The sequence below is a fragment of the Talpa occidentalis genome, unplaced genomic scaffold (genome assembly GCF_014898055.3).
Source record: "Talpa occidentalis isolate TD23 unplaced genomic scaffold, MPIMG_talOcc4v2.1, whole genome shotgun sequence".
In the NCBI taxonomy this organism is placed as follows: Eukaryota; Metazoa; Chordata; class Mammalia; order Eulipotyphla; family Talpidae; genus Talpa; species Talpa occidentalis.
The window spans coordinates 32,950,373-32,972,973 of NW_026555331.1; the positions used below are offsets into that span (position 1 = coordinate 32,950,373).

Consider the following 22,601-nt stretch of genomic DNA (forward strand, 5'->3'; position numbering starts at 1 on the left):
TTACCCAGTGCTTTCCTTGGCTGCTAAAGATATCCATTTTCCTGTTTATCTTCTCATGTCTTCCCTCTCCCTGTGGGCTGTATACTGGACTAGAAGAGCCCAGTACCAACCCAAACAACACTGGGTACTTGGTGAGGAGAGGACATGGTCCTATTTGGTCACTTCATCTTGATTCTTAGGGCGCCTCATCTGCGTTGGGGGAGGGGTGAGAATGCCTCCCTGGGTTTGTGTCTTTGCTTGAATAGGTTTCAGAAATAGTGATTTGATCAACACTGTTGTGATTTTGGAAAACCATAACACAAAACCCAAATCCAAACTCTATTCCCAGGTGGGAAGTGGTGTCTCCCAGCTGGAGGGGTGGACTTGACAGGAGGCAGAGTTGGCTTCTCAGGGGAGCAAGGACCCCCAGTGCAGTGAGGGGCTGCGTGATAACTATCACGGTTCCTTCTATTTCTGTCTCTCTCTTCCTGACTCTCATTTCCCTTCTTTTTGTCCTTCTACTTGTGTTCAACCCTTCTCATCTATCCACTACTCTATGAAGATGGTTAACTGCACACCAAAAATGTGTCCTCTCTCTTCTATGTTGTTCAAATGTAACTGGGAAGAAGCAAATGGCCAGGGATTCCATTTTCTGGTTCACCCTGCATACACTGTGGTTTGTGTAACAGGCTTTGGCTGGGACATAGGAGAGTGAGCATCCCTTTTTCACTGCCTCTCTCCTCTCCCACCAACTTGAAGTGGTGGACTCAGGGGTCCTAGTGTGATGATGTCCACCTTTGCTGCCCAGTGGAATAGCCTAGGAAGTTTAAAACACAAAAACAACCCTTTGCCTATTTAGATGCTAATTAGATTGGCCTGGGTGTGGTGGGGGCAGCAGGAGTTTTAATAACTCCCTAGGTGTTCTAGAGGCTAACCAAGGCCAGGATCTGCCTCTCTGGCCTTGATGGTGGAGCAGGAAGATGGAAATCATTGGGGAAGAAAGCTACCCACTCATCAGGAACACCCACGTTGGAATGTTAGCTAAAGGAGAAAGAAACCTTTATTCTATTCAGTCCCTAGAAATTTGAGGTTTATTGTTAATAGCAGCTCAGTTATCCCAATTAATATATCTTTTCAATGAACACAGAGAAAATGCCCCCTTAGCATGCTAGCATTTTCTCTCAATACCTTCCAACTACTTTGTTTTGTAGGATAAAACTCTCTCACTGTGGACAATTGGGATGATGCTGGGATGCAGAGCTGTCCCCCAACTCTGGTATTCCCAGGGCTATTACTGCAATTTAGAGAACTCTGAATCCTGGAATAGCATCCCATCAGTGATAAACACACACGGAGATAATAACTGTTTAATTTGAAAGACAGTGATTCCCCCAGGTTTGCATGAGTTCTGTTATTACATTAGTCTTTGTGATTCTGTTCACTGATAGTCAGGGATCAGGATAACGCCTGCTTCTCTGGGTTGGTGATATGACACTACATTTAATTTTTCCAAGTTTTTGATATCACTCAGTGGGAGAAATAATTGTTAGTGCCCAATTGTAGGATGTTTTTCACCTAATTGTCTCCAAACTGCAGGGTATGTATTTGATTACTTTGATTGATCTGTTTTCTGTATGTATTTTTCCAACAACTTGAATAATTTAGGAGCAATTCTTGGCTTGTGGCTAATTTGGTGTGTAGCAATTATGCATTCTTCTGAAGCAGCATATTTCACTCAAGTGTCTGAAAGCAGAAAATACAGGCTTTATAACAAGGCTTAGCATTACTTGAACCTGGCCATCATGTGGACATTTACTGGAAAGCCAGTGCTGATCTTCGGGTCAAGTTCTGTTCTAAAAGGTGGGTGTTGGTATTATCTCCTGACTTCAAACTGCATTGCTAAGTTTTCTTACCAAGTTTTCTTGGTAAGATTGTTAAGTTTTTTCTTTTGCTCTAAGCTTTTCCCCTGGCATAGGCCAGGGTGGTACCTATGCCTAACATTTGGAATATCATTCCATCCTGCTTTGGGACAGAAAACAATCATTTTGCTGAAGAGAAATTTGGGCTGGGGTTGGCTTGTGTTAGCTGAAAACAATAATGGAAGAAAAATAATCCCTACTGGAATTCCTGAACATACCTTAGACTTGAAAACTGAACCATAGTGAGGCAGGAGGGTCTATTCTGGAGTGGAGGTGAGCTGTAGTAGGAGAGTAAGCAACAGTAATGCAGATGTTCTGAAATTATTCTGGGACATATAGAGAGCTGGCCTGGATGGGGGTTACTTATAGGGACTCATCTCTACCAACTGCACACTTTCCTCCCTGATACCTGAGGACAGATTAGAATTTTACCTGCATAGATCTGGAAGCTACTGTGTTATTCTTCCTGTTACTGGAGATTTCTCATCTGTCATGATCTTTTTTGGGGAGCTTTCTAGAATTATCAGTGGGAATATGGGACAGGGTGAGGAATAGATCCCCATTCCTCTTCCTCTCAGGGAACTTAGTTGGCAGCTTTCATTGGAGGCTCAGGTCTTCCTTAACAGGCACCCCCTGCTCAAAGTGATCAAAAGGTTCTGGGTGGGCCACAAATCATCTTGTCAGTATCCTCTAGTGAAAGTCCACCAGAAAGTCCTGTGGTTGAGTAAGGTGGGTTTGTTGCTTGTAATATAAGGGAGAATACATACCTTAGGGAACTGTAGGCAGTATCAGTTAAAGGGTATTAGGAAGAACCTACTATAGGATTTGGGCTTGTGTTTCATGATGTGGGGGAGGGTTCAAGAAAGTAATATTGGTTGCTTTCAGGAAGTGAGGGAATTCTATAGTTGAGTATTTAACCAGTCTTCTGTAGAAGGTAGAAGGAATGAATCAAGGTTGAAATTATAATATTTAAATTGGGTTCACTCATTAGATAGGATGGGGTGATGTTTGGCTATTTTTGTGCTTTGGACAATATTCATATATTTTTTTTGTGTGTGTATTCTACTTATTTTTTTTTTAATTTAAATTTTATTTTTATATTCCCCATACAATTACAACCCCCTTATTTTGACCCCAATCCCGCCTTTCCCCGGCCCCCACCCCCCATAGAGTGTCTCTTGTTCATAGTTGTTTGTTGATTTTGATATTTTCTTTCTTATAATTATTCTTTTTCCTGGTCCCTTATTTAAGTTTTCTAGATTCCTGCTATGAGTGAGACCATCCAGTATTTTTCTTTTTCTTTCTGGCTTATTTCGCTGAGCATGATCCCTTCCAGCGCCATCCATGTTGCTGCAAATTGCATGTGTTTATCTTTTTTGAATGCTGAGTAATATTCCACGGTGTGTATGTACCACATCTTCTTGATCCAGTCATCTATTTTTGGGCATTTGGGTTGTTTCCAAAGCTTAGCTATTGTAAATAGTGCTGCTATAAACATAGGGGTGCAGGTGCTCTTTGGAATTGATGTTTCTGTGTCCTGTGGGTAAATACCTAGGAGTGGGATTGCTGGATCCTATGGAAGCTCTATGTTTAGTAGGTCAAGAAATCTCCACACAGCTCTCCATCGTGGTTGGACCAGTTTGCACTCCCACAACAGTGCAGGAGAGTTCCTTTTTCTCCACACCCTCGCCAACATTTGTTGTTGCTAGTTTTTTTAATATGTGCCATTCTCACTGGTGTGAGATGGTATCTCATGGTAGTTTTGATTTGCGTTTCCCTGATTATAAGTGATGTTGAACATTTTTTCATATGCCTGTTGGCCATTTGCATTTCCTCTTCAGAGAAATTTCTTTTTAGCTCTTCTGCCCATTTTTTGACTGGATTATTTTCTTTGTTGTTGTTGAGTCTCATGAGCTCTTTGCAGATTTTTGTGATCAGTCCTTTATCATTAGTGTTGTGTGCAAAAATGTTCTCCCAGTTGGTGGGGTTTCTCTTTGTTTTTGTTATTGTCTCTTTTGCTGTGCAGAAGCTCTTTAATTTGATGTAGTCCCAGCTGTTGATCTTTGCCTTCACTAACACTGCTTTGGGTGATGTGTCTGTAAAGATGTCTTTGATGTGCATATCATGTAGTGTTTCACCTATATTTCTTTCTATGTATTTTATGGTTTCAGGTCTTATGATATTCATATTTTTATATGTGCTCAGACATGATTATGCAGTGTCTTGTTTTTATTTTGATATGTCATAGTCATACAGTTGCATTGTCAAATATTGGTGCTTTATGTATTATTTATATTCAACAATGCCTAGCTGCATGCACCAGTGTGAGCTCTTAGCAATTCCAAGACCTAGCTGATAGAACTGGCTAATTCCCAAATGTCAGGGGCTATTTTCTTGTTCTCAATCAGATACATTCTTGTACAGCCATGTAGGCAAACAATTGAAAGAGTTCTGAACTGCTAATATAAGAGTGATTAGCCACTGCCAAGAAACTTCACTTTCTCATGCCCTGTTTCTCTTTTGCCTGTCCTCAACCTACCAGTTAGTGGTAAGGTAAAGAACCTTCTGGATTGTATCCCGGTTCAACGGCTATTGTCTATTTTGATGTGCCAGTGCCAGGGTGGTACCTATGCCTAACATTTGGAATATCATTCCATCCTGCTTTGGGACAGAAAACAATTATTTTGCTGAAGAGAAATTTGGGCTGGGGTTGGCTCAAATCTGACAGGGCTCAAACCTGTAACTGAAAAAGGAAGCGGAGCTGGACAGTCCGATGGCCACAGGTGGTCTGGTGTTGAAGCTGGTGACTCGTGGCAGCCCAGTCCCTGGGCCTCTTTCTTCCCATGCCAGCCCACGATGTTCCTTTGAGCATCAATATGCATGGATTTCCTCGCAGGTATGAAACACCTCACAGTCTCTGAGTATGGATGAAAAACAGCGTATGTGTCCCTGCCAAGTCTCTGGGCGAAGGCAGTGAGAGCAGATGGTGGAAGAGGATGCACAGAGAGCCTGGATTCACCCCACCGTGATGGGAGAGGGAATCACACGCTAAGGCCTTTTCCTTCCTGCTGGTGAGGAACGTCTACAAATAGCCTGCGCTGGTGGGCCCCATCCCTTTCCTCTGAAGTCTTGGTTCTTTGAGTTGGCGGCATAACCAATGTTCCTGCCAGCACACTGGGATGTTTTAGGGCATCAATTAAAAAGGAAAGCAGGGAAGTGGGAATCAGAAGCGGCACATTGGCAGATGGAGGCCAGATCCTGGAGGCTAGAGGGGGCATGGAGGTCACTCCATCTGAGTTCTCATTACTACTCTGTGTGTACTGGCACTCTGGAGCACCCCAGAAAGCCAGAGTCTTTCTGGATACTTCCAGTGCCCGACTGTGAAGCGGGTGGGGATCAAGAGGATGGTGTATTTGCAGGGAGACTTTCCCAAGAACTCTGTCAGAGAAGGTTTCCTTTAGAGAAATGCATGTCCTTTTCACAAACACTTTCTGAAAAGCCACTACCAGCTCTTGGTCTTCTTTATGTGTGTGTATGTTACTTCTCAGGGAAGTAATTATGGGAGTCTTTCTGTTGACAGGATTTCCTTTGGGCACTGGAGTATGCCATTTGTTGAAATTTGTTTTACATTTTTGGTTGGGTGAATATTTCTGGACTATACCTTCCTAGTCACATAGGGATAGGTCATTTTTACTGGAGTTCCTTTGAGTCCCAGATGTTTTCTATCTACCTCCATCACTGACAACCTGTGTGTACTGGAGACAATCGTGTATACTCAATGAAGTCACATTTATCCAGCAATCACAAGCCTGGTGATACCATTCTTCTTTTCCTAATCCCTTAAATAGAGTCCCATAATCTCAGGATAAAGCCTGGATTCCTTGCTACTTCACTTTAGGGCCTGGGCTCCTCCTTCCTGCCCACTGCTGGTCTCAGCATGCCTCTTAGCCCCCTCTCTAGGCTGTCTACATCCCATCTGTTTTGCAACCATCGCAGGCCAGGTAGGTTCAGCAATAGTTCTCTAAGACAAACAGATAATTTTGGAGACTTCGGTAGATATTTACAGGCAATTAATGCTGAATCAAGGGACAAACCAGCTTTCTCAGCATTTCTCTGCCATCTCTTCCCTGTGCAGTGATGCTGCCCTTATAGAGCTCGCCCCTCAGCACAGGTGTCCCTTTTTACATACGCGCAGGTGTCCATAATTACAGGTGTGCGTGCAGGACCACAGGTGTTGGTCATAGATGCTAATGTCGGGAGGGTGTAAAAAAGCTTGATTACTTCATTCACCCTATACCGTCTCATGAAAACCCTGGGTATCCTTAAGAATAAGTCGTGCTTATCCTTACTTTTCTGCCGATGCAGGCCTGTCCAATGAGAAAGCACTCACAGAACACACCATCCAGCAGGGCAGAAAGGACATGTCTGTTATATTAGACCCACTCAGGTTGCAAGGGAAAGAGACTTGCCCAGTGTGTTGGGCTTTATTTGGAGGAAGCTCAGGGAATTAAGAAAAACAGAAATTTGTCTTAATCACTGCACTGCCCAAACTCACAATAATGCAAGAATAATCTTTGGGAGCTATTCATGGTTCAGGATAAACACGGCTTATCTGGTTATTGGCTCCCTCACTGGTGTTTCACATTACAGCTTCTCATCTATTTCTGTCTAAGCTTTCACCATGTGACATTACTGACTCATTCTGCTCTCTACCTCATAGGTTTGGTTTATTCATGGCTTCTGCTTACTGCTTTTTCCAAAGCATCCAAAGTGAGATTTTATGCTTCCACATCTGCATTTGTCTTTTTTCTTCTTTGTATGTTTTATTTGCATATTTCCAAAGGAAGGGACTATTATTGGGCAAGACAGATGATACTGCTGAGCCCCCTCTGTAGTGGCAAGCCTGCGAATGGCAAGGAATGGGGGTTAGGGGGTTGGGATGCTGGTAAGTCCCCCAGCTCCCAGTGAATCTCTCTATTCGCTCTCCATACGCTGTTTCTCTTGTGGTCTCTTCCTCTTGTAGACATCCCTTATCCTCTTGTAGCTGCCCTGCTGTAGTTGTCTCTGAGTAATGCCACCCTCATATCCCTGACCTCTAGGCTCGGTGTGCACACTTGCACATGCATGCATGCACACACACCCATGCTCAGGTGTCCGTAGTCAGGCACATGTGCCCCACTTCCACAAGTCCTCTATGCTAACAAGATCAAGGCCACAGGTGATAGCCACAGAGGCCAATGGTGCAAAAGTTTGACCAACTTCATTTACCGTATGCCCTCCCAGGGCAATGGAAAATCAAGAGGTCAGATGCTAATCCTTGGTCCAATCAACTATGGCCAGGGTAGTTACTTGGTAGAAAACATATCAGAAGCATCAGAAAGCATCAGACAGGTCAGCATGCTAACTATTCAGAAATACTTGTTTGGCAGTGGTGGGAAGAGCACAAGAGACTACGGCGATGGTACATGGGTGAATTGGGTGTGGGAATTCCACAGGGACTGTACCAAGATGATTAAGCATACATTGTATAAAAATGAAGAATGATGTAAAATTATATAAAATAATTTTAAAAAGTGAAAAAAGAAATACTTGTTTGGGTTGTTTATGCTCAGAAATAATACAAGATAGCAAATAAATATTGTGTTAGTAAATATGCTACGTGTGGCCTGATCTGAGTGCTCTACACCAGGCCAAAAGTGGCTAAGATCACTATGGGCTGGAGCGGTCATTCCTCTGCTTACAACCTAGAGGCTAAACTTCTCTGAATGGCATAATGTCTTTATGTGATCAGGCCCTGCTTACCTTTCTAGTTTCATTTCCAACCCATGGTCATTGTGTCTACCCTACTTGATCTCCTGTTAGCCCCAGGATGATTATACCATATTTATTCAGATGCCACTAGGAAGAAATCCTATACTTCTTTAATTTAAAGAAATGAAACATCATTTCTTTGCTAAACTATTACCCTCCTCACATACCTAACACCTTTCCCCCAGACCTCTGTATCTGCCTCTCTTAGATCACTTAACGGTACTGGTTTGCGATCTAAAGGACTGACCATGATGTGTTAATTTGTGTGTCCCGGAAACTATACCTCTTCCTCGACTTACAATGGGGCCACATCCTAATAAGCGCATCATAAGATGAAAATATTGTGAGTTAAAAATGCACTTAATATACCTAACCTATTAAACATTGTAGTTTAGCCTAGGCTACCTTGAAAGTGCTCAGAATATTTACATTATCATATAGTTGAGCAAAACCATCTAACTTAAAGTCTATTTTACAATAAAGAGTTAAGTATCTCATGTAACTTATTAAATACTGAACAAAAGTGAAACCATAATTCAAAATTCTAAGAATGGTTTCTACTGAGTGTGTAGTGCTTTCATACCACTGTAAAGTGGAAATATTATAAATTGTCTATGTCTGTAGTCCAGTGCTTAGTACCCATTTCATTGCTAGAACTAGCTCCTATTTATGGAAGTATCCCTCTGTTCCATGCATTGTTTAAAGTGTTTTTTTTATGTATTAACTAATTTAATCCTCTCCACAATGTTCTAAGTAGCAGCCATAATAATCCTTATTTTATGTTTTGGGAAACGGAAGCATTGACAGGTCAAAAAGCTTGCCCAACATCATGTAGCTAATAACTAGTAGAGTTAGTATCAAGTTACGTGTCTATTCCATGTTTTGCCCACAGAACTACACTGCCTTTTGGCAATAAATATTATAAATGAATACGTAGGCATTCAATTAGTGTTGAGGAAATAAAGGAACCAATACTGGTGTTTGAGGGAGAAACAAAGGCTTTGGGAAGGCATTGTAGGAGGAAGGAATGAGGCATTCAAAAATTTATCTATAGAACAGAAAGTACCAGCCTTAGGAAACAAGACAAGACATGCTAGTTGGGCCAGATGGTGGGCACTCTCAAATGACAAGGGGATACCCTTTTAAGGAAAGAAGTGACATGATTAAAAGCAAATTTTAAGAAGATTAATTTGGTTTTGGAGTACAAGATGGTTTGAAATGGGAAAAGGATGAACATGGGGGTTCAGGTGGGAAACCACTGAAATAGTCTTGGGGAGCAGTCTATTGATGAGGCTATTAGTGTGAACCTGCATTCTGAGGAGTGAGGAGGTATCCTCAGTCACTTGCCAGCTGTGTGACCTCTCCCAATCTCAAATCTTTGTAGCTTCATAGGTCAGGCAGGGATTATTATTATCCCAGAGGGTAAGGATTAAGTGCATGGTTAGCACAAAACCTGACCTCCTTCTACTGTCTTGAATCAAGGTGAAAGTGATTATGATTCAGTGGTAGCACTGGTTAGAAAGAACTGAGAGTCAGTAGAATTAGCTAATAAATGGTTCTGGGAATCTGGGGCCAGAGGGTCAGTGTGTGGTGAGTGCAGGTGGTAAAGTGGTGGAGCCTGGGTTCTGGGTTTGGTTTTGTCATTAACTTCTTTGCACACATCACTCATCCTCATGGCTGCATCTCAGCTCCTCCCCTGGAATGTAAAAATGTTGGACTAACAATTGCTCCTTTTCCTTCCAGCTCTGAATACTATCATAGGATAGCCAGAAGGGTTGGAGTGTAGACTGGGGAAATATAAAAGATGCCCAAGCTTTGCCTTCTCCTTCCAAGAGATTTCCTCATTCCCTCCACTTTTATTAATCCTGTCCTTTGCCCTCCATATGAGTTGGGAATATCATTGTGTGTTTTGGAAAAACTACTTCCAAATCTCAGCCATACATGGACATTTTGGACTGGAACAGAAGATGGAGTGGAGACAAGTTTTTTTCTGGAGTCCTCTGGTTGCCCTATCAAGATGTGATAAGGGGCAGAGCAGGCGGCTTCTTAAACAATTTACCCTTTCTCCCTCCTCTACAGGTGTGGCCCTTGCTCTTGGTCAGACTGCCCAGCAGATGTGTGATGTCTTTCCCCAGGACATCCCGCTGGGCAGCCTCACAGAGAAAGAAAGTAGGGCCCGTGCCTGGCAAGCTGCACAGGCAGTCCCTGCTGATAAATGTTTTCATATTGTGATGCTTTTTTCTCCTGGCTCACATATTGCTGTGGGTGAAATGAAATATCTGAGCAGTTGCTGAAGTTGCTAGTGATTGAGTTGCCATGGCAGGCCTCAGGGGGTCGAGCCCTTCTCCAAAAAATGGTAATTTATCTTCACTTAACAAAGGGCAAAGAGGTCATTACTGTGATTTTGCTTATGGAACCTTTAAAAAGATCTCCCCAGCCCTCCAGGAACCATATGGAGCTGAGAAGAAGGTTGTTGACTTCTGTAATAGAACAACCCATCCAGACACAGGATGCTTGATATGGAACAAGAAAGGAAGGTTGGTTCTTAGTCAAAAAGTCAAACATTATCAAATTGGCCTATGAGGCACTCATCAAGCACCTACTGATAATTCCACCTGCCAAGGATGGCATATTTCCATTCATTCAGAGTTCTGGGTTGAGTGTGGAGACCGGATGTCTAGGTCATACAGCAATGAGTCACAGCATTCTTTAAGCTGCTGACCAAAGATATGGGTGCAATCAAGTACCATATTAAATATTTCAAGGATTACTGCTTCTAGGAGGAAGCAGAGGTAATAAATATCCATATATGTTCCAGAAAAGAGCAGCTCAACCTGTGGCTGCTGAAAAGAATACGGAAAAATTTGCCCTTAAAATCCTGGAAAACAAGATTCTATTTAATCCAGAAACTCTGGGTTTCTTTCAGTTCACTAATTTTCTCTATCGTTGTGTCCATCTGCTGCCAAAGAGAGCTGTGGAGTTGCTGTATTTTTGAGTTCTTGTATTTTTCCATTTTGGAAGTTCATTTCTTTCTTTTTTTTGGACATTCCTTTTTTTTTTTTTTTTTACAAATATGCTATTCCCTTTAGATAGTTACATGCTGCATATCTCTATTTTCATTATTTTCTTTTAACAGTCATCAAAAATTAAAAAAAAGTACAAGTTTGAAAATTCTAATATTTGAAATCTGTGTGGGTCTGTTCCTGTGCTCTGCGATTTCTCAAGATTCTTCCTGACGTTCAGGTTAGCTTGCTTTCTTATGTGCCTGATGATCTTTGACTGCTTTCTTGTTATTGTTTTGAAAAATCATTTATGAGGGTTCTGCGCGGCTTAAGGATGGATGCATCTCCTCTTGAGATGAACTAATAGTTAAAACACCTCAGACCAAGTTCACCATTTTCCAGTCACTGGTTCACATTTCAGACTGTACAGGATGAGGTGCAACTTGTCACAGGGTTGGTTCCTGGTCACAAATACCCAAGAAGAGTTGCTTTCCTTTTCTTTTCTATTTATCTCTTCCCTTTAGCTTAGCACCAAAATAGCCCCCTGTCTCTCTAGGTCTGTTCTGGTGACCAGAGTGCAGGGCATTGTGTTGTTGGCAAATGTCCTCTGATCATACGAAACTTTCTAGGTCTTATTTTGCTTTACCTTTCTGGTTACAGGGGTTCATCCAAAAAATAGCCTAGAAAGTCTCATGTCTTTTCAGATCTTTACTTTTTAAAACTCATTTTTTATTTTTACAGTTTCGGCCATCATTTTCTCTATGATTTTAGCCAGAAGGTTGATCTGAGTAATCTATCTTTTGCAGACATAGTGATAAGTCTATGTGAATTTCTCCTCGTCACCAGTGATAGTTACTCTCAAAATGGCTTACCTGTTAAAAATTATTCCCTTTCAATTGGACCTTACACTACACTTTGAGAACTCTTCAGTAGAAAGTTCTAGCTGCTCAGCATGGAACACAAAGCCTCTTTCTATCTCTGCAGACTTAGTGTCCTCCACTCCTTTCTCCTCATTCCTACACTGTACTCCAGCAACATGAATAAACTTAGCTGTATCAGACCATACTGCACCTTTCACATCACTGTGCTTGTGCACACTCCTTCCCTGTGGAATGCAGCACCTTTTTTCTTTGTCCCCTAAATGCTTGTCCATCTTTCAAAAACCAGTTCAGAAGTGATTTCCCTTAGGATATTCTCTTGGACCCCCCTTTCTCCCCTTGTTATGAGTTATCCTCTTTTTGATGATACACTTTGCACATGATTTTATGCTATTGTAATATCCTTATACTAGATTTCAAGCTCCTTGAGGGCAATTATAATCAGTTTATCTGCGTTTTACTCACCTCCCAATTCCCTGCCTGGTACATAGTTGATGCGATATATTTTGCTAATTGATTGAATTAATGTAAGTACAATCAGACAATTCAGATACCTAGTTGTACTTGTCACTGGTAGGTGACACTGGACAGAAGCCATGCCCTCTACTAGAACTTGTTTTTCTGTATTGAAGGTGATATTTTCATCTTTGTCTGCCAGTTTTTTGTGTCAACTTCTGAACTGTTTCAGAACTCCAATATGGCAGAGCCATACTATTCAATAGCCCCTGAAAGGCCAACAGGTGTGCCCAGGGGGGAGGGGATCTGAGAGAGTTCTGCTCATCCTCTTGCCCCTGATATAACAGGAGAGAATGCACATGACTCTTCAGCAAACACTTCAATAACTCATCTAGTGCAAAAACCAAGGTTCTCCTGAAACAATGCAGCTGATGCAAGAGAGCAGGAAAGAAGAAAGGAAGAGGAAAGAAGAGAGAAGACTGGCTCAGAATGAGGGGAGCAAAATAGTAAATCAGGGTAGGTTTACTGGAACAGCTAAGGGTACAGTACAGGTTTGACATTTTTCTTTTTTCTCTAATGATTTTTCTCTGCTTCCAGCTTGACAAAGCCCAGTTTTATGTTTTCCCTATCCTGTGAGCCCAGAAATTTCCATAATATACTGGTCAGTTTTATAAACTCTCTTTAAAAGGGTAACCTATGAGAGTAATTTTCCATTTTGCTTTCCAGTGCACTTGACTCCCTCTAGAAGGTGGACAGGCTGTGGAGGCATCCAACACATCGCTCTTATGAAGTCCAGCTTCAGGGAGTCCCTCATGTCTGATGGCTAGTGATGACACACTTTCCTCTGCCTGCCTGAGGAGCTTCTGAACCTGCTTTGCTCTGCAGCCCTTCACACTGAATTACACAAGCAAAAAGTTACCTGTTGCCAACCCAGAATTCAAGCCCAGCTGTTAGGTGGAAAGCCCAAATCTCCGATTCTTCAGCCATGGGAGACATTCGGGGTAGTCATCCAACTCAGGCGACCTGAAGGAGAGATGAGAACAAAGCTATGAGTGACAGAGGAAGGAATGTGCAGTCATAGTAAGGGTCCTGGGGGGTTTATTATTCTGGGAACATCCAGCCTGGGGATACTAAGTGCTCAAAAATCAAGAAGGATTTGACTTTCAGTGCCCCCTGATAAGATTTAGTATAATTTAATAGATACAAAAAGGGAACCCCTAATTCTGGATACACATAATTGAGTTCTTCACTAGAACAGTGCGTGTTCTTGTGAGTTGGCCCAGGGTGAGCAGAGCTGCTCATCATTGGTGCAGCTGAACATGGCAGAAGACGACTATAGGTCTGATTTGTTCATTAATGTCCAACAAGATATCAGGTCAGGATGGCTAATGCTGAGGCAAATCTGAGAAGCCCATCATTCCACTCAGTGCCAAATAAATGTCAAGCAGGAAAACGTGGCATCTGTTCGAGGCATTAAGTAGAAAAAAATAGAGAAAAATTAGAAAGTTGAAGATGTTAAGATTCAGATGAAAAACCAAGCTGAAGAAAAAGCTGCAGAATGCTTTCAAATGCAACTTAAAACTAAGCAAGAAGAAATGAAGTTAGAACATCTCAGAAGCCAGTGAACCTGTCAACAGTGGGTTACTCAGAAGGATTTCCAGCTTCCCAGGGAGGCATGATACCGGTGGAGGCTTGAAGAAGAGGAAGAGGAGGAGAAAGAACAATATGAAGATGAACATGAGTAAAGACTAGGTACACTGGCAAAATTACAAATATTCACTAGTTACTTAAGAGAAGCACATTTGTATTATACTTGGTGTGGAAGTCTATGAAGATGAAGACAAATTGTCTTCAAATTTTCTAGGACCAACTGCTGCGCATCACAATGACTCAGATTATTCTCAATAAAGTAGAAACTTGAAAAATGTTGTTACCTAAAGATAGACACTTGAGTAGCTTAACATTTTCAACTTTTGATGTCAGTAAAGAAAGAGAGCCTTTGTGTTTTATTCTTTTTGTACTTTAGAAGATTTGGTATGTACTTTAGAATATAACTGGTCACTGATGACTTCAAAGAAATAATGGAATGCCCTTTCACAAGGATCTTGGACATGGACAGTTGCAATTTATGACTCTATTGTAATGATATGGGATTTAAGGACATCAAGAGGTAAATTATTTCTCCATTTTGGAACAAACTGAGAAATAAGACATAGGAGTCAGTGCAAGAACAAAACATCAGCTTTATTATCAATGAATTTGAAGCAGAGAGCAAGGATAACTTGTTCTGCAATCAGAATCCCTAATATAGCTTTCTGATTGGAAAGACCTGTAGGCCTCTGCCTTACAAGGGCAGACCCCATCTTTGCATTAGGATACCATTTATTTCCCAAGTTTAGTGAGCCTAACGGGGTTAGGGCCCCACATGCTTACCCATCAAATAAGTCACCTCTTTATGGAGAGAAGATGAATGAGAATTCAGAGAGATTGCAACCACACTTCTTTCTCCCAAGCAGCAAGAATAAGTTCTCTTCCCTCCATGCAAGTATGAGGATGAGGGGAAGAGTATTCTCCTCAATAAATATGTCTGTTAGAGGCAATGTTCTATTAGCTCTATTTAATTCTAATCAGACAAAATGATTATAATACTGCTGGTAAACTAGTTTTCATGGCAATGTGTATATTCATTGTAAGTGATCTATGGGAAGTTTGGGCTAAAAAACTTAAGAATTGGGAATAATCTTAAATATCATGTGATCCAACTTCTTACTGATTTTGGGAACCCCTTGACCACATTTTTATGGATATCTACACACACAGAATGTGTACTTGTAGTTGCTCAATAAGTGAATAAATGAATGTAAATGATTAGTCAGACACTGTTTCTCTTCAAAAGAAACCTGGAATAGCAGCAAACTCTTAAAAACTCTAAGGATGGAATTCCATAGAGTGGTAAGTGGGTTCATATAAATCAGACTAACATTTGGCTCATTGTTTCTCAGTGCAGTAACAACAGGTTAAATATATTTTGTACCCAATTAAACCACTTACATAGTTGGGTATTGGGGCTGGGCTAAGGTGATATTAGCTGACCAACATTCTTTTAATACATGCAACCATCCTATGAGTCAGGTACAGGTATTGGTGCCATTTTGTGAATGAAGGAGCAAGACAAATAAATGTCAAGTAGTCCAGGGTCATGCAGCTAGTGTTTAGTGGACCCCAGTTCTGATACCCAAGCCAATGTTCTTCATCACCAAGATGCTTATATTTTGAGTGATGTTTTGGGAGACATAGGCTGATAAATTGAAATGATCTTTGAAGATTATCTCAACCAACATCTCCCTCCTTTCCTCTCCTAGCCTCAGTGCAGTGCAGGAGCCTGTATTCTAACCTCCAGGACTAGTGGTGTGTCTGAGGAATTCCAGAATTCAAGTTGGGCTCTCCAGTTTCCCCACTCAACAATTCTATGATCATTTGTACCCAGGGAATGCTTGACTCTGAGAGGTGTGGTTGTAAGCCCTACTAGAGAGAAGTCTGTAATGAATTGACATTTCGCCCTGCGGAGCCTTCAACCTTTCTCCCTGTTTGGCTCCTCTGAAGCAACAGAGAAGAATCTACTCCTTCTTTTTCATGACACCTCTTTACAGACAATGGCCTAACTACCTTATGATTTAACTCATATGTGGAAAAGAAAAAAACAAGGCAGATGAACAAACAAAGCAAAGCAAATTCTTGGGATTATAAAATGAAAATGGTGGTTGCCAGAAAGGAAGGAGGTGGGTAATTGGGCAAAAGGGGTCAGTTGTGTGCTAGTGGATGGAAACTAGAATTACAGTGGTGATCATGATGTAGTATATATAGATGTTGAATTATAATGCTGTACGCCTGAAGTCAATATGATGTTTTATTTTTTTAATTTTTTATTTTTTTTTTTAATTTTTATATTCCCCATACAATTGCAACCCCCTTATTTTGACCCCAATCCTTTCTTTCCCCACGCCTCCCCCCCCCCAATAGCGTGTCTCTGGTTCAGTTGTTTGTTGATTTTTTATTTTATTTTTAAAAATTTTTTATATTTGTTTTTTTAAATTTTATTTTTATATTCCCCATACAATTGCAACCCCCTTATTTTGACCCCAAGCCCTCCTTTCCCTGCTACCTTCCCATAGTGTGTCTCTGGTTCATAGTTGTTTGTTGATTTTGATTCTTTCTTTCTTATAGTTATTCTTTTTCCTGGTCCCTTATTTAGGTTTTCTAGATTCCTGCTATGAGTGTGACCATCCAGTATTTTTCTTTTTCTTTCTGGCTTATTTTGCTGAGCATGATCCCTTCCAGTTCTATCCATATTGCTGCAAATTGCATGTTTATCTTTTCTGATTGCTGAGTAATATTCCATGGTGTATATGTACCACATCTTGATCCAGTCATCTATTTTTGGGCATTTGGGTTGTTTCCAAAGCTTAGCTATTGTAAATAGTGCTGCGATAAACATAGGGGTGCAGGTGCTCTTTGGAATTAATGTTTCTGTGCCCTTTGGGTAAATACCTAGGAGTGGAATTGCTGGATCATATGGAAGCTCTATGTTTAGTAGGTTGAGGAATCGCCACATAGCTTTCCATAGTGGTTGGACCAGTTTGCACTCCCACCAGCAGTGCAGGAGAGTTCCTTTTTCTCCACATCCTCGCCAACATTTGTTGTTGCTAGTTTTTTTAATATGTGCCATTCTCACTGGTGTAAGATGGTATCTCATTGTAGTTTTGATTTGCATTTCCCTGATTGCAAGTGATGTTGAACATTTTTCATATGCCTGTTGGCCATTTGCATTTCCTCTTTGGAGAAGTTTACGTTAACAAATAAGAAAGAACTCAAAGAAACAACCTAATCTCACATCTCAAAGAACTAGTAAAACAACAACAAAAAAACCCTAAAGCCAGTGGAAGAAAGGAAATAATAAAAATCAAAGCATATGATGTTTTAAACCAGTTCTACTTTATTGAAAACAATTTGCTTTGGTCATTAAAAATCTTAACAATATTGCTTTGCTCAAGTGCCATTTAGCTTAAATAACATGTGCTTCCTGTAGCAGTTTCTATCTGTCATCCAGTCATGTGAACCTTTATCCTTTACCCCAGGAGCTTGCCAAAGTTTTTGCAAGGCTAGGGAATGTATGTCACATATGGAAGAAAAACAGAGGAGGCTGTGCTGACTAATGTGCTGAGAACAAACCAACACTCTCACTTCCCTCAAGTCAATGGCTTTGTGGACCAAGTGGTCCATGGTCACCAGCTGGAAGTTCTCGCATTCCTGTGAGAGAGGCCGAGAAAGGGGTCCAGGGTTATGTGTTGGGAATGGCTTGTAATGGCTTGTAATGGCAGGAAGCAACACAGGCGGTTTGTTTTGGGACATCCTGATCTTTGATGCACTTGGGAATCCTGAGATATCATTGTGGGTAAAGACTCAGAGAGAAGAAATAAGGAACTGGTCCCAAAGTCATTAAAAATGTCCCTGCTTTTGGAAAGAGAAGAAAATCTAACAGTTTTCTCATGTAATTGATACTTGTGGTAAGTGGGAGCCTTATGTGTTTTTCCTGGGGTGCTTCACCCTGCTATACAGCTGAAGTTGAAGGGGAGCTCCTATAGAAACTATCGTGTCCTCCACTTGTCCATTTAATTATCAGGCATTTTCCTTTTAATAATCTTTCATTCTCACCATCTGGAATTGGCATCTGAAATGAGTTGGTAAAATTGGGTGAACTTCCTTGGTTTGCAATTAATATTTGGGGAGCGATTTTCTTTAATTAAAGACTAAAACATTTCAGAATGTTTAATAAGCAAGAAAATTATGTTCACAGAGTGGTTCCGCCAGATTTGGTCCTTCTGACTTCCTGATAAGATCATAAATGTGTCCTTTCTTCACTATCAGAAAGAAAAAGATGGTCTTACTCTTCACAAATGGACTCAGATTCATATTGATTTATTACCAAGCCAGGGGGATGTAAATAGTTTGTGCTCCATTCTCTGGATATAAACTAAGCAAGAGGTTCATTCTCACCATGACAAAGAGTGAGATAAGACCTGCAAGTATGAAGTTCAATGGGAGGTTGAGTCAGTTAGATAAAGGGCCCTGAGGTAGATTAGGCGTTGCAGGATGAAGTAGTGTTGTAGGAGAATTACTTTGTCAACTGTAAATGGGGTAAATGGGAGTAGGAAAGAATGGAATCTACGGTGGAAATTGAGTTACCAATGTGTTAGTATCTGGTTTAAAGAGGTGGAGGTAGGAGGAGCAGGTAAGCACTTCTCCTAGGAGACAGTCTAAAGAAATACAACCAGTGGGACTTGACAAGTTACTGATGAGAACAAGGTGGACCTAAGAATAGCCTGAGTAGTTGCTGGGTGGAAGAGTTAGGAAGTAGGTGTGTTTGAAGGATGCTGGCAGGGTGACTCCTAACTGCACTTGAGAAGTGGCAGTTTCTAGGTGCCCAGCCCACCTGCGGTTGCCTCACACTCTTACCACAGCTCCAGTTCAACTGGCTAATCTCATTTCCTTCTTTTTTTTTTTTTTAAGGAATTTAGAAAATATGTATTTAATTGGTTTATGATATATGTAATTTATTTCTTCCATTATTTTTTTAAAATTTTATTTATTTTTATTTTTAAACAATATTTTCTTCCCCTCATTTCCTTCTTAAGTGCTCTGCATGAGCAGTGTCATCCAAAAGGAAGAAGGGTTGAGTCCACTGCTCTGAACAAACCATTTTGCATACAGCAGTCGTTGATCCATTCAGTTTCCCTAGACTTACCAGCTCATGCATTTTAAGACAGATTTCTGTAACAAAATGACACTCATCCAGAGGAGGAAAACCAATATTGGAAACTCCTCGAAGACTGTGTCAACAGAAACTTACAACAGAATTACACACACACACACACACACACACACACACACACACACACAGTATTCACATGTTCTCCAGGGCTCCAACACCAGGGGACTATGGCTTGAAGCATTAGCTGCAGCAGCTAGTTTTTGCTTCAGCTACCTGATAGTCCGATTTACACCCCTTCACCCCCCATTTAATTTGATGTTGCCACTATGTTAAGAGAGGCTTAGATGTTGGGAGAGGTGGAAAGAGAAATGTGTATTTGGTGGAAATCATTTGTGTGTACCTCTGAGCTGTTGATTTAATGAGATGACATCCGGGTCTGCAAACTGAATGAGAAGGAAGAGAGAAGGGATTTACAAGCTGGCCAGATAATTACAGCTTTGTTTAATTGTAACCAGGATTCCATTTCATGGTTTTCTTTTTATAATTAAAATTATTTCATTGGGTTAAAACCTTATATCTTAAGTGTCACCCAGGAGCATATTTCTGTGATGGAGTTGTCCTGGAAGCCTCTGAAACACAAGGTTTACGGAGGAAATAATAAAATACAGGTGTAATAAATACAGTGGGGCACTCTCAAGGTGGTTGATTAACGTGTAAAGATTATTGAAGTGTTCAGTGAAATATGGGGTAATCTAGTGGACATGGTTTATTGGTAGAACTTTAAAAACACAGGGCGCTTTAAAATAAATAAAATCCAGTTTTGATTAGTGTGTGTACTTTTGGTAACAGAATACATAATCTTGAGAAAATATTGGCGTCCCCTTTGAGGTACAATGGTTTAGCACAGATTTTTCATTTGAAATTAGTGTTTACTCTCAGCCAGAGAAAATTCCCAGATGTTTTTTCCATTAGGCCTTGTATTTAACTAGAAGCCATAATTATAGAGCACTTTGCAATGTGTGATATGCTACTGCCCATATATGAAACTTTTACTAATATTCATAACTGCCATTCATTAAGGGTTTGTCTTGTGCCTGGCCCTGTGTTAAGAGCTTCACAAACTCATTTAATGTTGAGAGAACCCTGTGGGTATGCTTATGTCTGTTTTATAAATTAGGAACTTGATATCAAGTGAAGTTAATAAAGCCTCTGCCTAAGGTTATGGAGGGCACAGCTAGGATCCTCGTCCTGCTGTCTGACTCCAAAGTCTGAGCTCTCAATCACTGACCTACCCAGGGACCTGAACATGTGTGTGATTGTGTGTGTGTGTGTGGGGGGGGTGGGCTGTTTGCATCTGGATCCACAGCTTTGTGCTACATGTTAGCAAAGTGTGGTGTGGTTGGAAAGAACACATGGTCACTTGCTAACAACCAGCACCTCAGTTTCATGCTCTGTAAAATGGGACTCATGATTCCTAGGACTCACAGGGTGAGACAATGCATGAAAAATTTTGTTAACTGTAAGGAGTCACATAAACTTTCATATCAATTATATTAATTTTATTATAACAATAACACTAATCAGTCTATCCTTACTAACTCTGCAGATATAGTTTTTATTCTTATTTTCCAAGGCCAAAGAGCGTTTGGCTGGTTACTTTTGTTTTTGTTTTAAAATTTAAAAGGACAGGTTTATTAGGAAAAGGAGAAAGAAAAAAAGAGAACACCTGCATAGTCACAGGGAGGCGGTCTTGGGAGGAGAGCTGTCTTGGCTGGCTTTTTAAAGTCTGAAAAACCAGAATGTGTTTAGCAGTAAAATCCTTTTGCTGCACTTCCTTCTCCTTGCAGCTCAAGTCGGAAGGCCCAGGCCTCCCGGAGATGGAGAGTTTTCTTTAACTGAAAAATGACTTGGCATCTGGAAAGCATTTATTCCTTGGCCATACTACTTGAAAGCTCTGTTATCATTGGAAGAATTTTCTTTGAGTGTCCATCACTGATCTCCCACCCCATTCTTTTTTTCCTTCTTTCTCCCCCAACAATCCTAAGGTTTTTAATGAGAATTTTAAGATTTTTTTTTTCCTAAAAGGGATGTTTATTTTATTCTGAAATGTCAAATGACTCACTGCAGCTGGAAGAGACCCATTTAGGATACCAGACTGTTGTGCAGCTAGATGCATAATAGGAGGCAGGTCCTAGAGCGATTTCTCTTTGTCATTGGCAGGCTGACATAGATTCTTCATTCAGAGAGTCTGAGTATGGGGCTAACTCTCATGACTCAGAAGCAAGAGAGAAGATGTGAAGTACCTTTTTTTTTTAGGATTTATTTTATTTATACAAGAACCAGGGTACAGGCCAGATGTGTGGGAGGGTGAGAGGATTCACCAGAGGCAGAGTGGGGAACAGAACAGGCAGACCGACGAAATACACTGCTGAGGGGAGCAGCGGGTGGCAGGAGAAGTCTGCGCACCATGTGGGACCCTCACCCAGTGGCTGGGGATCTAACTGGTGCTGCAGAGGCTGCGGGCAGCTTCGCAACCCAGCGCTCAACCGCTGCGCCACCGGGGAGGCCCGTGAAGTACCTTTTCTTGATATCAACACACTGAATGAAAGAATCATGTGGAGGAGCTTCAGGAAATTCATATCAGCTCAGGAAATATTTGCTGAGGACCAAGCACATGGAAAGCACCATGTTAGGACCATAGGGAATCAAAGATGAGTAAGACCCAGGGCTTGTTTGAGAGATGCTTTTATACCACCTGGGAGAATAGACTGGAATATGAGTAAGTAGAAAATAAGGCAGAATAGAACACATGTTATAATAAAGAAACTGCATGTTAGATTAGGAAGAGGTCTAGTACATGCCTTCCTGGGAATTTGAAAAAAAAAAAAAAAACAAAACAACTCCATGAAGAAGCAGTGTCTAGGAACACAATTAGCCTTTTGTGGCTCAAGTGCTGTTTCTTACTATGGTGAAGAAGTGAGACACAAGATGGAAAGGTAAAGAGTTTAGGTGACATTGCAGACAGTATTAGGCCTGTGAAAGAGATCGACAGAGACCTGGTCCCCAAATCATCTCATTTTCCACATTCATTTTAAGTCTTACCTTAGGGTTATAACAAACCCATGTCTTTGGTGGGGTATGTTGAGTGGATTCCTTATACAAAGAGCATGACCAAAACTTATCTTCTTCCTTTGTTATTTTTTCCTCCACTTATAATGTCTTCCCTTTCCCAGGGCTCCACATGAGAGCCGTGGGTGTATGATAATTGGTTACAACTGTTGGGAGTAAAGGCACTCCTTGCTCAGGCCACTTGACATGACTTATTTGCACAATCTTGTAGTGATTGGAATAGATCAGGGTTCGTGTCAAAAAACAGGGAGGAGTTTCCTTAGATTATTGGTTCTTAATCCTGGCTGCCCATCAGAATTACTTAGAGAAGTTTAATGAATTATGACCCTTTGATCCCACCTCAGGATAACAGAATTGGAAATCCCTGGGGTTGGGGCTGGACATTGGTATTAAAAATAATGATTTCATTGCTAACTTTTTTGTTAAAAATAGTCTTATTTGAGTATACACCCAACACCAAAGAGAAATGGAACACAAGAAAACCAAACAGTATAGAAGGTTTACAGGAACACAGGTGCGCTAGTCAGCCATCTTGGACATGCTGGAAATCTGAATTAGAAGGGCAAGATACACACATCAGGAATAAACTCTATTGAGAATGAAATGATAGTCTCTCTTTATATAATGCAGGATTCTAAAAAGGAGACAGCTCTATGCT

General features: G+C 41.0%; 1 long non-coding RNA gene across 2 annotated transcripts in view; it reads right to left on the reverse strand.

Moving 5' to 3' along the window:
- Positions 1-22,601, reverse strand: part of LOC129145289 (uncharacterized) — a 210,266-nt gene that overhangs the window by 51,568 nt on the left and 136,097 nt on the right. For both annotated transcript variants that reach the window (XR_008550598.1, XR_008550599.1), the window contains exon 3: positions 12,965-13,068. This is a non-coding gene — a long non-coding RNA (uncharacterized LOC129145289). The remainder of the gene's footprint in view (positions 1-12,964; positions 13,069-22,601) is intronic.